We start from the raw sequence: 12517 nt of genomic DNA on the forward strand, positions 1-12517 counted from the left end.
GAGAGGCAAAAGCATAGAGCTGAGCTGTAAGCTGAAGGTATCTAGGGTGTCTCTCTGGAGATCAGAAAGTGAGGAAACAGACCTGCTATACTGTCTGCCTTCAACTGTTCTCAATTGTAAATAACCCAAATATTACAAGAACACCATAACTTCCAGACTCTGCTATTGTTTTGCAGCAATAACAATAGTTTCATAACACCTGAAAGACTAACAATTTTTTATGGTATTAACTTTCATGGACTACAGTCCACTTTATCAGAAATTTAGATTGCCCAAAGTCTCCAGTGATCTCTCCTTCCAAAGTAAGCTAAACCTAGCTAGTACTGTTTCAGGAATGTCACACCATTCAGGGGTGAACCCTCTTCAGTGCTTTGTTTCATTGGTTCCGTGGCTATGCTTTTCTGAGCATTGCTCCATTCACCAGTCCCCACAACAGCTGGAACTTCATCTTACCATCTTCCTCTTTTGATACAAGGAACTAATTGTGTGGTGTGGATTTTGGTTGTAAATTTCAAAACTACATATGCAATGTTTGTTTAAGGGTGGGGAGAAAGAGCTGACAAGAGTCAAAGTGAATTTCAAGTGTGTAAATTTGTCAAAATTCCTAAGTTTAAGCAAAATAGGAAAGGGAGTTGATGAACCTACATCAAACTTAAATATCCCTCCTTCAACTGGGCATTGGTCTGGCAGGATTCTGGACCGTCCAAAGATTTGTCAACATATTTTGAGTTTGCCAGTTCTATACAGCATGCCTATCTTGTAAAATCACATCCTATCTTTAAGATAGTTTGGGAAATGCAGACATATTTGTTTTAATGTAGTTAACTCTCTTTCAACCTATTGCTGTGCAGTGGAGTGGACTTCTGCAGAAAAATGCAATTATACTTCATGCCTACTATTTACAGAAACAGCAAGGTGGTATATAAATGTAAGATATAACCAGAACAAGAATAAAAATAATTCAGTTGTACATTTCCTAATAAGTATGTTTAGGATTGCAGCCTAAATATAACTCCACCTTCAGATATCTTGCAAATATGCATTAAGCCTGTTGTGACGTGGGGTTTGTGATTTCAGCTCTCTTGACAAAACATGCTGGAGACAGTTCTCTAGTAACAGCTCTTTATTAAAGTGAACAAGACTGACTGTGAGGGCAGGAAGGCTACATTTATAGGGACAGGGGACTGGCTAGGAAGGGATACATTTTGGAGGGAACAATATCAGGCAATCACAGTGCTGCCTTTTGGAGGGAACCAATAAGACAGAGGATCCAAATACAGCAGCTTAAATGAACCAATAGTAGCTGTACCCTCTGGAACCAAAAGGCAGTTACGTTATCCTAATGCAAATACAGACAATAATAATACAGATATAAAATCCTTTGACTCAATACACAACACCCCTCCCCCCCTAGTGAGCACAGCAGACGTAATCCCTCAGGTACTGTGGGGTCCTACAACTTCTACCTGATCTCCTGACAACAGGTGTTGCAGGTTCTGGATTGGGTGTTACCTGTGGTGGAGGGGCTGCTATAGGGGTTTCGTCAGGAACAGATGGAGTCCCAGACACCTCAGGGTCCCCTACCTGTACCTCGTCATCCTGAGGACTAGCAGACCCTGGTTCATTTGCTGAAGCCCCTGGTGACTGCACCTCTGGGCCATCTTCACTCTGGTCTTGCAGCTGTGCGTCATTAGCCAGGGATGAATTATCTGACTCCTCCCTGCTGAGCGCCCGGCGCCTCAGCTGATCTATATGTCTCTTCCAAACTTGCCCATTTTCCAAGGTCACATAATAGGACACAGGTCCACTAGCCCGGGTGATCACACCGGCCACCCACCGCGGACCTCGTGAATAGTTCCTCACCCAGACCAGATCTTCAGGGGCGAGATACCTTGTTGTGTCAGTCTCATCCTGGGGGGTTGCTCTTGAATTACGGTTTGGCATTTTATCTGGGTGGACATAATCCAGCACCGTTACCAGTCTTCTACCTAAGAGCAGCTCGGCTGGCGACTTGCCCGTTGCAGTACACGGCGTCGCATGCTGCAAAAATAACATTCGTGCAATGCGAGCCGACCAGTTACCCTCCATTAAGCGCGCAATGGATTCTTTGGCTGTTCGTACCATGCGCTCAGCCTGCCCATTGGAGGATGGGTGAAAGGGCGCGGATGTGACCCCTCTTATGAAGTTATCAGCCAAGAATGCCCTGAATTCTTGGGATACAAAAGCTGCCCCATTATCTGATACAATGGTCTCAGGTAACCCGTGGGTTGCAAACAGCTGCCTCAACACCTTGATTACGGCAGCTGATGCCATGCTAGGGACCATCGCCACTTCTAACCATTTGGAATATGCATCAACGATAACCAAAAAGACCTTCCCTTGGAATGGCCCAGCAAAATCTATCTGCAGCCGGCTCCAGGGAGTCCTGGACTGCTCCCACCAGTGGACTGGTGCTCTGGCCACTTCTGGCCGCACCTCTTGGCATGCCTTGCATGTTCGTACCCATTGTTCTATGTTCTGGTCCATTCCAGGCCACCACACATAACATCGGGCTAGCGACTTCATCCTGACCATTCCTGGGTGTCCCATGTGAAGCGTCTCAAGAACCCTGTTTCTCAGTGGTGCTGGGATGATCACCCTATCTCCCCATAGGAGACAACCCTTATGCATGGACAATTCGTGCTGCCTTGTCGCATAAGGCCTGAATTTTTCTTCATGCGGACCACCTGGCCACCCCCTCCCCACCCAAGTGAGCACACGGGAGAGAACAGCATCTTTCCTCGTTTTCTCAGCTATATCAGTAGCTGTTACAGGAGCCCCCGGAAGTGTTTCTAGCATCATAATGTGCTCCGCCGGAGCAGGATCCTCATTGCTCCCGCCAGGAAGGGGCAATCGACTCAGCGCATCAGCGTGGCACAACTGTTTCCCCGGCACATGGGTCAAGGTGTACTGGAACCCATTCAGGAATATTGACCAACGCAACATTCTGGGGGAGAGAATTTGTGGCGTTTGTTTGTTTGGGTTGAACAACCCTAACAGTGGTTTGTGGTCCGTTTCAATGGAGAAATGGCGACCGTACAAATAATCATAGAACTTTTTGATTCCTGACACAATTGCTAGTGCCTCTTTATCAATTTGAGCATAGTTGCGCTCCGTGGGTGACAACGTACGGGAATAGAAAGAGATGGGGTTTTCCGACCCATCCGGTTCCCTATGACTCAGCACAGCCCCCAGGCCGTATTGAGAGGCATCACATGCCAGGACCAGCGGCTTCGACTCATCATAATGAGCAAGGACGCTCCTGCTACTCAGCATTTCTCGCAAGGAGTCAAAAGCCTTCTGCTGCTCCCGCCCCCATCGCCACACAGTCTTTTTCTGCAAAAGTCTATGTAATGGTTCAGCTACCGAAGCTTTCTGGGGTAAGAATGAATGATAAAAGTTAATAAGTCCCAGGAATGACTGCAACTCCGTCTTGTTCTGTGGTCGTGGTGCCTCGATGATGGCCTTAATCTTAGCATCTGTGGGGTGGATGCCTGATGCATCAATTTTAAACCCCAAGAAATCCACAGTTGGCACCCCAAAACTGCATTTTTCTTTTTTCAGTTGCAACCCCACCTCCTTGAACTTGAGCAACACTGCACGGACACGCGCAACCAGTTCCTGTGGGTCTTTTCCAGCAATCAAAACGTCATCAAAAAATGGCAAGACCCCCGGCAGACCCCTTAACAGGCGTTCCATGAGCCCTTGAAAAATCCCTGGGGCCACACAAACTCCGAACTGTAATCTGTTAACTCTGAACGCCCCTTTATGTGTGACAATAGTCTGTGCTTCCGCTGATTGTGGGGTTACTGGCAGCTGTTGGTAAGCTTGTGCCAGGTCAATTTTGGTGAACACCTTGCCCCCAGCCAGTTTAGCCAACAGATGTGATACGACTGGAATGGGGTATGAGTTTCCCCTGAGTGCCTTATTGATAGTACATTTGTAATCTGCACATATCCTGACTTCCCCATTTGCTTTAAGGGGCGTGACGATTGGAGTCTCCCACTTAGCAGAGTCCACGGGTGAGAGAACTCCCTGCTTGACCAATTTATCCAGCTCTGCCTCGATCTTGGGTTGCAGTGCAAATGGCACTCGCCTTGGTTTGAGTCGGATTGGGGCCACCCCGGGGTCCAACTCAAAGTCAACTGGGGGCCCTTTATAACAACCCAGTTTTCCATTAAAGAGACCAGCAAATTCCTTGCATAATGCCTCGCTCATCTCAGGGCAGGTTTGGATTGAATTAAGCCCTGAGATACTCAGTCCCAGGGCGGGGAACCAGTCAGTGCCCAGGAGACTGGGGCGACTGCCCTTCGCAATCACCAGTTTGAGTACAGCCTGTTTGTCCCGGAACTGTACTCTCACGGCACACATTCCCATAACATGGATGCGGCCTGCTGAGTACGACTGCAAGGTTGCCGGGAAGGGCTCCAGAGGGGGCAACTTACCCCTGGGGAAGAATGTCTTCGCAGTCTGGTCCGACACGATGGTGAATGCAGATCCGGAGTCCACCTCCATGTCGCACTGCTGACCCTCAATCCTCACCTTGACGTGTGCCTTGCCTTGCGCTGGAAACTGCACGGCCCTCCCGTTGATCTCCGTTACGTAGTGGCAGTCCTTTAGAAAACGAGGTGCTGTGGGCGGTCTGCGATGCTCCAGTCTAGGTGCTCCTGTCGCTCCCGACGACGCCGATCTACAGACCCTGGCGATGTGACCCGTCTTTCCGCACGTCCGGCACATAGCATCCCTGAAACGACAACTCTTCCGCTCATGGTTTCCGCCACAACCTGGGCAACTGCCTCGGCGATCTTTGTGCACTGTGCAGGCCTGACGCACCAACTCAACCCCACGGACTGGGCTCTGGCTCGGAGTAGCCTCTAGCTCGTCCATGGCATGCGCAACTTCTATCTGTGGCTTAGTGGCCTTGCGACTGGCATCAAGCTCCTCTCTTTCATAATTCTCTGTGGCGGTGGCCTCCTTCAAGGCTGAAGCAAGGGTAACCTCTTCTTTAGCCACGATGCGTCTTCTGGCTTTCTTGCTGCTCAGACCACCAATAAACCGATCCAGGAGAGTCTCTTCCAGATTTTGGAAGCCGCAGTGCTGAGCGAGCTTCCGGAGTTCAGCCAGAAATGCGGATACAGACTCCCCAGCACGCTGCTGCCTCTTATGGAACTCCATCCGCCGGGCCATCTTGGTCTCAGTAGGCGCCAAGTGGCTTGTTAGGCAGGCAAGAATATCTTTGAGAGATGTCTCACTCAGCTTCGCTGGAGCAAGTAATGCCTTGGCCAGCTTGAAGGTCTCGGGCCCACAGTAGCTCAGGAATGTGGCCCTTCTTTTGCTGGCATCGGTGATCCCTTGAGCCACTGCAAAGAACTCGAAGCGTTCGACGTAGTCTTCCCACGTGTGGGGCTCTGATGGCTGGAAGGGCTCCAATACCCTTGGACTCTCCATTGTCCTAGCGGGCAGGGTCGTCTTCTCAGCTGGCCAGTGAGTCTTGTTCTCAGCTGCAATCCGGACTCTGAGGCAGGGTTGTGTTTAACCGCTCCTCAGCATTCCGGATCCCACCTTCGTCGCCAGTTGTTGTGACGTGGGGTTTGTGATTTCAGCTCTCTTGACAAAACATGCTGGAGACAGTTCTCTAGTAACAGCTCTTTATTAAAGTGAACAAGACTGACTGTGAGGGCAGGAAGGCTACATTTATAGGGACAGGGGACTGGCTAGGAAGGGATACATTTTGGAGGGAACAATATCAGGCAATCACAGTGCTGCCTTTTGGAGGGAACCAATAAGACAGAGGATCCAAATACAGCAGCTTAAATGAACCAATAGTAGCTGTACCCTCTGGAACCAAAAGGCAGTTACGTTATCCTAATGCAAATACAGACAATAATAATACAGATATAAAATCCTTTGACTCAATACACAACAAAGCCCATACTATTAGTAAAGGTAAAAGGTAAAGGTAAAGGACCCCCTGGACAGCCAACTCCAGTCAAAGGTGCTCATCTCGCTCCAGGCCAAGGGAGCCGGCATTTGTCAACAGACAGCTTTCCGGGTCATGTGGCCAGCATGACTAAACCACTACTGGCACACGGCAGACAGAGCGCATGGAAACACTGTTTATCTTCCTGTCTCAGCAGTACATATTTATCTACTTGCACTGATATGCTCTCAAACTGCTAGGTTGGAAGAAGCTGGGTCAAAGCAACGTGCGCTCACCCCATTGCGCGGATTTGAACCGCCGACCTTCCGATCGGGAAGCCCAAGTGGCTCACTGTGGTAGCTCAAACTAAACAATACATCAGGACTGAGCTATGAATCTCTTCTCTGCCAAGAACATGCTAGGTGGCTCTTGGTAGCCTCTCATTCCCTCAGCCCCACCCCTTTAGCCTGCAATGAGAGAAAATAATGCTTCCTTTCATAAAGATGCACATTTTCTAACCATATAATGCATGTTACAGGTAGGTAGTCGTGTTGGTCTGAGTCGAAGCAAAATAAAAAAATTCCTTCAGTAGCACCTTAAAGACCAACTAACTTTTTATTTTGGTATGAGCTTTCGTGTGCATGCACACTTCTTCAGATACGATATATATAATGCATGTGAAATATCCGAAGTTGCAAGCATTATATAAACACTAGGCATTATTATGGGTTGTTGAAGTGTCTTGCTGATAAGATTGTTGGCTAAAATCATGAGTTTTGTGTGCTAACTGCCAACTTGATAATCAAGTTTGGCCTCATCAAGCATAAACAGTGAGTCGATTTGGAATGTGCGCCTCTCTTAGCTCCTACTGCTTTTGACACAAAGGCAGAGTATTTTGCAGGATTAAATTGTCATGATCCAAAGATCTGCTGAGCCATGCAAACAGAGGATATTGAATGACGTCACCATCCCTAGAAGGCTCCAGCCATGCCCCAGATCCTGTTAAGCTTTTATCTACTCTGCACTTAGCACCGGACATGGATTTCAACCACCCTTCTTTCTGGTACAAGTTCATATATGTCTTTCGGGATGAATATCTCCCTACTTAATTTACTGTAGTGCATGTTTGCCAGGTGTTAGAATGGCTAATAAGGTTGCTAGCTATACTTTTCTTCCCTGCACCCCCGGCAGCTTAATTTATGAACTGTGAGAGACTCTGAAGCAAGCTGCATCGTCTGCCTCGTGGAATGCTTTCTTCATAAACGAAATCAATATGAGCCTTTGCTACTGCTGTTAATTCATAACATAAGTTTTTCTGTACTGCTTTCTTTCTGGGTTTTTTGAAGCAGCTTATAAAACAATACCGTAAGTACTAAAATATGCACATTGACGCAGCAGATAGGAGGAGTTCAGTGGTGGGGAACCGCCAGCTCATGGCCTGAATTAGGCCCGACAGTGGTTCCAGTTTGGCCCTTGAAGCTGGTTCCCACAACCACATCTACCTGTCTTGTATCGTATGTGATGGGGCAGGTAAGGACTCGTCCAAAAAGTAACAATCAGAAACTTAAAAGTGCAATCCAAATGGCTGAGGGAGGAGAGGTGGGGGGCTCCCTCTGAGGGAAAAGGACCAGAGGAGGTGTTGCTGAATGAAACTAAAAAGAGATATAGAAGGTACTTTTTTAAAAAAGAAACTGAAATTGATATAATGGAAGGAATGAGTGAAAGTGGTCATTGGGCAGAGGGGATAAGATACATTAAGTGTGAAAAGTGGAGGAGAAATCATAGCAGATGACTAAGAACAGTTTGAGAAGCATGGGGGGGCATAAAATAAAAAGCTCCCCAATAGCTTCTAGATTAGTTACCCCCTCCCAAAAAAAGGAATTGAGTCAGAATGCCTCCACAGCCTTTGCCTATATTTGACAGGAATTCTGTAATTCTACAGGCAGGTAAAGGGACCCCTGACCATTAGGTCCAGTCGTGACAGACTCTGGGGTTGCACGCTCATCTCGCATTATTGGCCGAGGGAGCTGGCGTATAGCTTCCAGGTCATGTGGCCAGCATGACAAAGCCACTTCTGGCGAACCAGAGCAGCACACGGAAACGCTGTTTACAGGCACAGCTTCCCAAAACAGGTAAACTGCTAATAATTTCTGCATGGTGCATCCATAAAATGTACTGTTCCCTCACTACACCATACCACCTAAATAACACATCTCTTAGGCATGGCCTTTAACAGCTGCAATTTGTCAGCATTTTGGAGCTTGTGTGAACATGGAAATTCCTTAACACAGCATACTAAATGGGAAGGATTTTTTGTTAATTAAATTCACTTCTATGGGATGTGCTTTGGCAGAACAACTGAGTTTCACAGAAAGTGACTCATCAGGCATAACTTGTCACTTTTACCGCCTTTCTCAAAAAAGTTTACTTGAAGTGCAATATCAGTTGCGGAAGATATGCTTTGCATGTATTTTAAAAGAACCTCACTCCTTCTGAATAAAACCTACTGCAGATCTCCCAGTGCCTCCCACTTCAGTGGGAGAGTTAACATGCTCAAATCTCTTGCCTTGTAATCATCGCCATCCAACGTTTCCTCAGGTTTATTTTTTATTTTTTATGTGCAATGTCGGGTTTTGAAGGAGTGCAGATCATCCCTTAAAAATTCCTCCCTCAGTGGTTCTTTCTCACTCCTGTAAGGTAAAGGTAAAGGGGCCCCTGACCATCAGGTCCAGTCGTGTCTGACTCTGGGGTTGCTGCGCTCATCTCGCTCTATAGGCCGAGGGAGCCAGCGTTTGCCGCAGACAGCTTCCGGGTCATGTGGCCAGCATGACAAAGCGAAGGCGAAGCAAGGGTCCAAGGAGCAAGGAGCAAGGCGAAGGATCCAGGAACAAGAAGCAAGGCGAAGGTCCACGGGGCAAGAGCAAGGCGAAGGCGAAGCAAGGGTCCAAGGAGCAAGGAGCAAGGCGAAGGATCCAGGAACAAGAAGCAAGGCGAAGGTCCACGGGGCAAGAGCAAGGCGAAGCAAGGGTCCAAGGAGCAAGGCGAAGGATCCAGGAACAAGAAGCAAGGCGAAGGTCCACGGGGCAAGAGCAAGGCGAAGGCGAAGCAAGGGTCCAAGGAGCAAGGCGAAGGATCCAGGAACAAGAAGCAAGGCGAAGGTCCAAGGAACAAGAAGCAAGGCGAAGGTCCAAGGGTCAAGAAGCAAGGCAAAGGTCCAAGGGTCGAGGAGCAAGGCGTCGACAAGGCAAGAGTTCCAGGAGCAAGAGGCCAGAGGCAACCAGGCAGGGATGGCGTTGCTGTGGCAAAGAGCTGAAGGGAAATGCTGGGCTTTTATCCCTCCCAGCTCCTGCCACCAGGTGCAGTGAGATCTCAAGTGGCCTCACCTGGGTGACTACTCCTTGCCTCTCCAGCACAAGCTGATGTCTTCACCTGTGTGGCCACGCCTTGCTTCCCCAGCACAAGCTGAGGCAGGCCCCAGTCCTGCAAGGCACTACAGGCCCCAGAGCCTGGCTCCTGCCCATACTCCTGACCATAGCTGCCAAGTTTTCCCTTTTCTCGTGAGGAAGCCTATTCAGCATAAGGGAAAATCCCTTAAAAAAGGGATAACTTGGCAGCTATGCTCCTGACACATGGTGAATGATGATGTAGTATTACATAGCCAGTCAGATTGGGCTATGTGATGTCACTGAGGCAGAAGATCCCCTTCCATTACACTTACTTTGAATGGGGGTGAGTGAGGCGGGTGGAATCTACCTGTGCTACCCTGGTAACTGAGCAATGTCACTGGTTGTGCTGTGCTTCTCACCAGCACAGCCTGCTAAGATTCCTCCCCACGTTTCCAGTCTCACAGGACTCGGAACAGTGGCAGACTTCGGGCACTCAGATTTCAGTGGTGCCCTGTGCAATGCTAAAATCTGGCACCTTCCACCTCTCGCATGCTGTTCTACAGCATTGCTGTGGCGCCCCCTGCAGCTCAGTGCCTAGTGTGGCCGAACCGGTCATGCTACCCAAAAACCGCCTCTGCTCAGAATATTGGTGGAAATGCATGTTCATTTAGGCATTCCGCTGGAAAAAATGCACTCTGGGTGGAAACGATTAATATTCATACATGGATGTTGCCCATCCTCAGTGCACTACTTGCAATGGGTTTCGCATTCAGGTGCACTTTCAGCAGTACATTTACATTGCCCTGAAAAGTACCGGTAGTTCTTTTGGAGATGCCATGAAATGCATGGCTCTCCCACCACGGTTCAGTTCAGTGCTGTTTAAGCGGTTACATTGGCTGGATCGTGCCCTAGCTTTGAAACAAATACAAAACCAGCTCGTGAATGGCACATCCAAATCCTGCTTACTAATTTCACAAGCAAAGCTTTGAAAGCATAATGTAATAACCAGAAAGTCTAAGTTTCCTTAGGCTTAACAAGGAGGAGAAAATTTGCTAAGTTGGAGGGGTTACCTCAGGCTGCAAAACTGAATAGTCCCTTATCTTGTGTCCCTTCAGGCTTCATTAACACAGTCCTTGCGCTGTACAGTATCTCTCCCCCAGGACTAGGCTCTTTGCATCAAAGTCACAAGTATTTTCCGGGTTTGGAGATAGTTTAACCCCCTTTCTGCCAGCTATGAGTTATAGTGACACATTCCCCAACACACCCTTTGACTCTTATTAGAGTCTTTTAGAGAGAGAATATATTTGCCTTGGGATTGAAATTCAGTTCTGCCACAGATGCCACCAGTGAACACCGTAAATGGTTTATATAAATTCTACAGGCCAAAACTGTGCATGTGCTAAGAAGAGCAGAAGCCACATACAGTTGGGTTTGCCAGCTCAAATTGTCAAGGGTTTAAACATATGGTAATTAGTGAATTCCAGGGATGCCCTGTGAATATTTTCCATGCTGTCCACATGACATCTCCGTTACAGAAATGAGTTTAAGATGCATTAAATGTAATGTTTGTATGCACTGAAGTTTAAAAACTTGTGTAAAGGTTTGCATTTGTAAAGTAGAGAGGTCTGCAAAGATTAGGCATGAAAGGTTTCACTCTGACAAATGCAGAACAGGATGGGTGTTCCATTTCAGGTTAATTGATTACTCCTGCAATGATGATACAGTACAAGCAAATTGCTTAGCATCTCTCTCTGGGACCAGAGAGAGGAATGTTTATTTAACTGTATTAAGGACTAAAAGAATATGGGGTCACATTGTTTGCTTGTTTAAGACCAACGTGTTATGTTGTATCTTGCAATGTTTATTTGTAATTGTTTTAGGATCGTTCTCTTTGAAACTCATTTTTGTGATGGAGAGCATTCATATATTCTCTGCACTAGGTCCAGTTCAGGGATTCTGTTGCAGCAACTCTTGCAACCTCCTCTTCATCCAAGTGGCAGACTGTACTTTGTTCCTCTTTAATTTGGATTTTCCTGATTCATTGATAATGTGGCAATGGAGCTGGAATCCAACATAAAAATGCATGCCAGCCAACTGTGGACACACTGAAATGCATTTTGTGGGTGGGTGTACTTATCTTTCTTTAGATATGTAGTGTCAAAAGCTCAGGGGTAATCAGAAGTGTAGTTCAGCAACATTTGAAGGGCACCACTCAGCTCCCCCTGTTGTCTATCAAGTCTTGGGAAGCACTTCAATAGTTTCTAGCCATAATACTGAGGACATGATAAAATAATCACAAGGACAAGTCCTGCTGCCGTCACTGAATAAAAACCTCAGTTGCTAACTAGGAATGGGAAAAAGAAATACTTGACTCTTCTATTGTGATTGAAACAGTTGTTGCTATGACTCATCGGCAACCTTATTCTTGGAGGCCCCGATTGGTCAGCTGCTTTTCTATTGACTTAAAAGAGCTTCTTGGAGCTGATAGACTTTCTGTTTTTATGGTGTACAGCTTTCAAAATTGCCTGATCTCCAGGGTGCATAGAAAGTTCTATAAATCCTCCTCCTCAGGAGGCAGCGTGGGGAGGCAACTGTGGATATTTGTATTGCTGTTCTGGCAGAAGACATAAGGGCATAAATGGGTTGTGCCTGTTCTATTGTATACCATAACCGACAGTCATCAGCAAAGCTTTCCAGTGAATGCTGAACCAGTCATTTGCATTCCTGCTAAAAGCAGATAGACAAGAACAGAAATATTAGATAACCCGTAGCCAGTTCTCACACTGTCAGACTCTTGCATAACCAAAAAACCTTCCCTCTGGAATTGCCAGCTTTTGATGGCTCACTTCTTTTCTTACATCCTATTCGTTTGACAATATCGTGGTAAACCACCACAATTGCCTGTGGACTGTGTTAAGGGAGCGGGGTGGGGAAGGAAGAGAAGTGGGGGAGGTGGTCTTATGTTAGGTCTGGAATACATTCAGCATCCAGTGTAAGTGTCACTAAAGGCGACCCAGATTTCCAGATACGCAGCAGAGGTTAGTCCATTAGGGCCCTGACTCACCAACCTTAGCCTCCTCTAACCAGCCCACACCTGCCTGCCTTCTTACTCAGACCCTCCAAGTGTCCTTATTTTACAGGGACAGTCCCAGATTTACAGAAGCCATCCCAG

The sequence above is a fragment of the Zootoca vivipara genome, chromosome 4 (assembly GCF_965207765.1).
Source record: "Zootoca vivipara chromosome 4, rZooViv2.hap1.1, whole genome shotgun sequence".
Classification (NCBI taxonomy): Eukaryota; Metazoa; Chordata; class Lepidosauria; order Squamata; family Lacertidae; genus Zootoca; species Zootoca vivipara.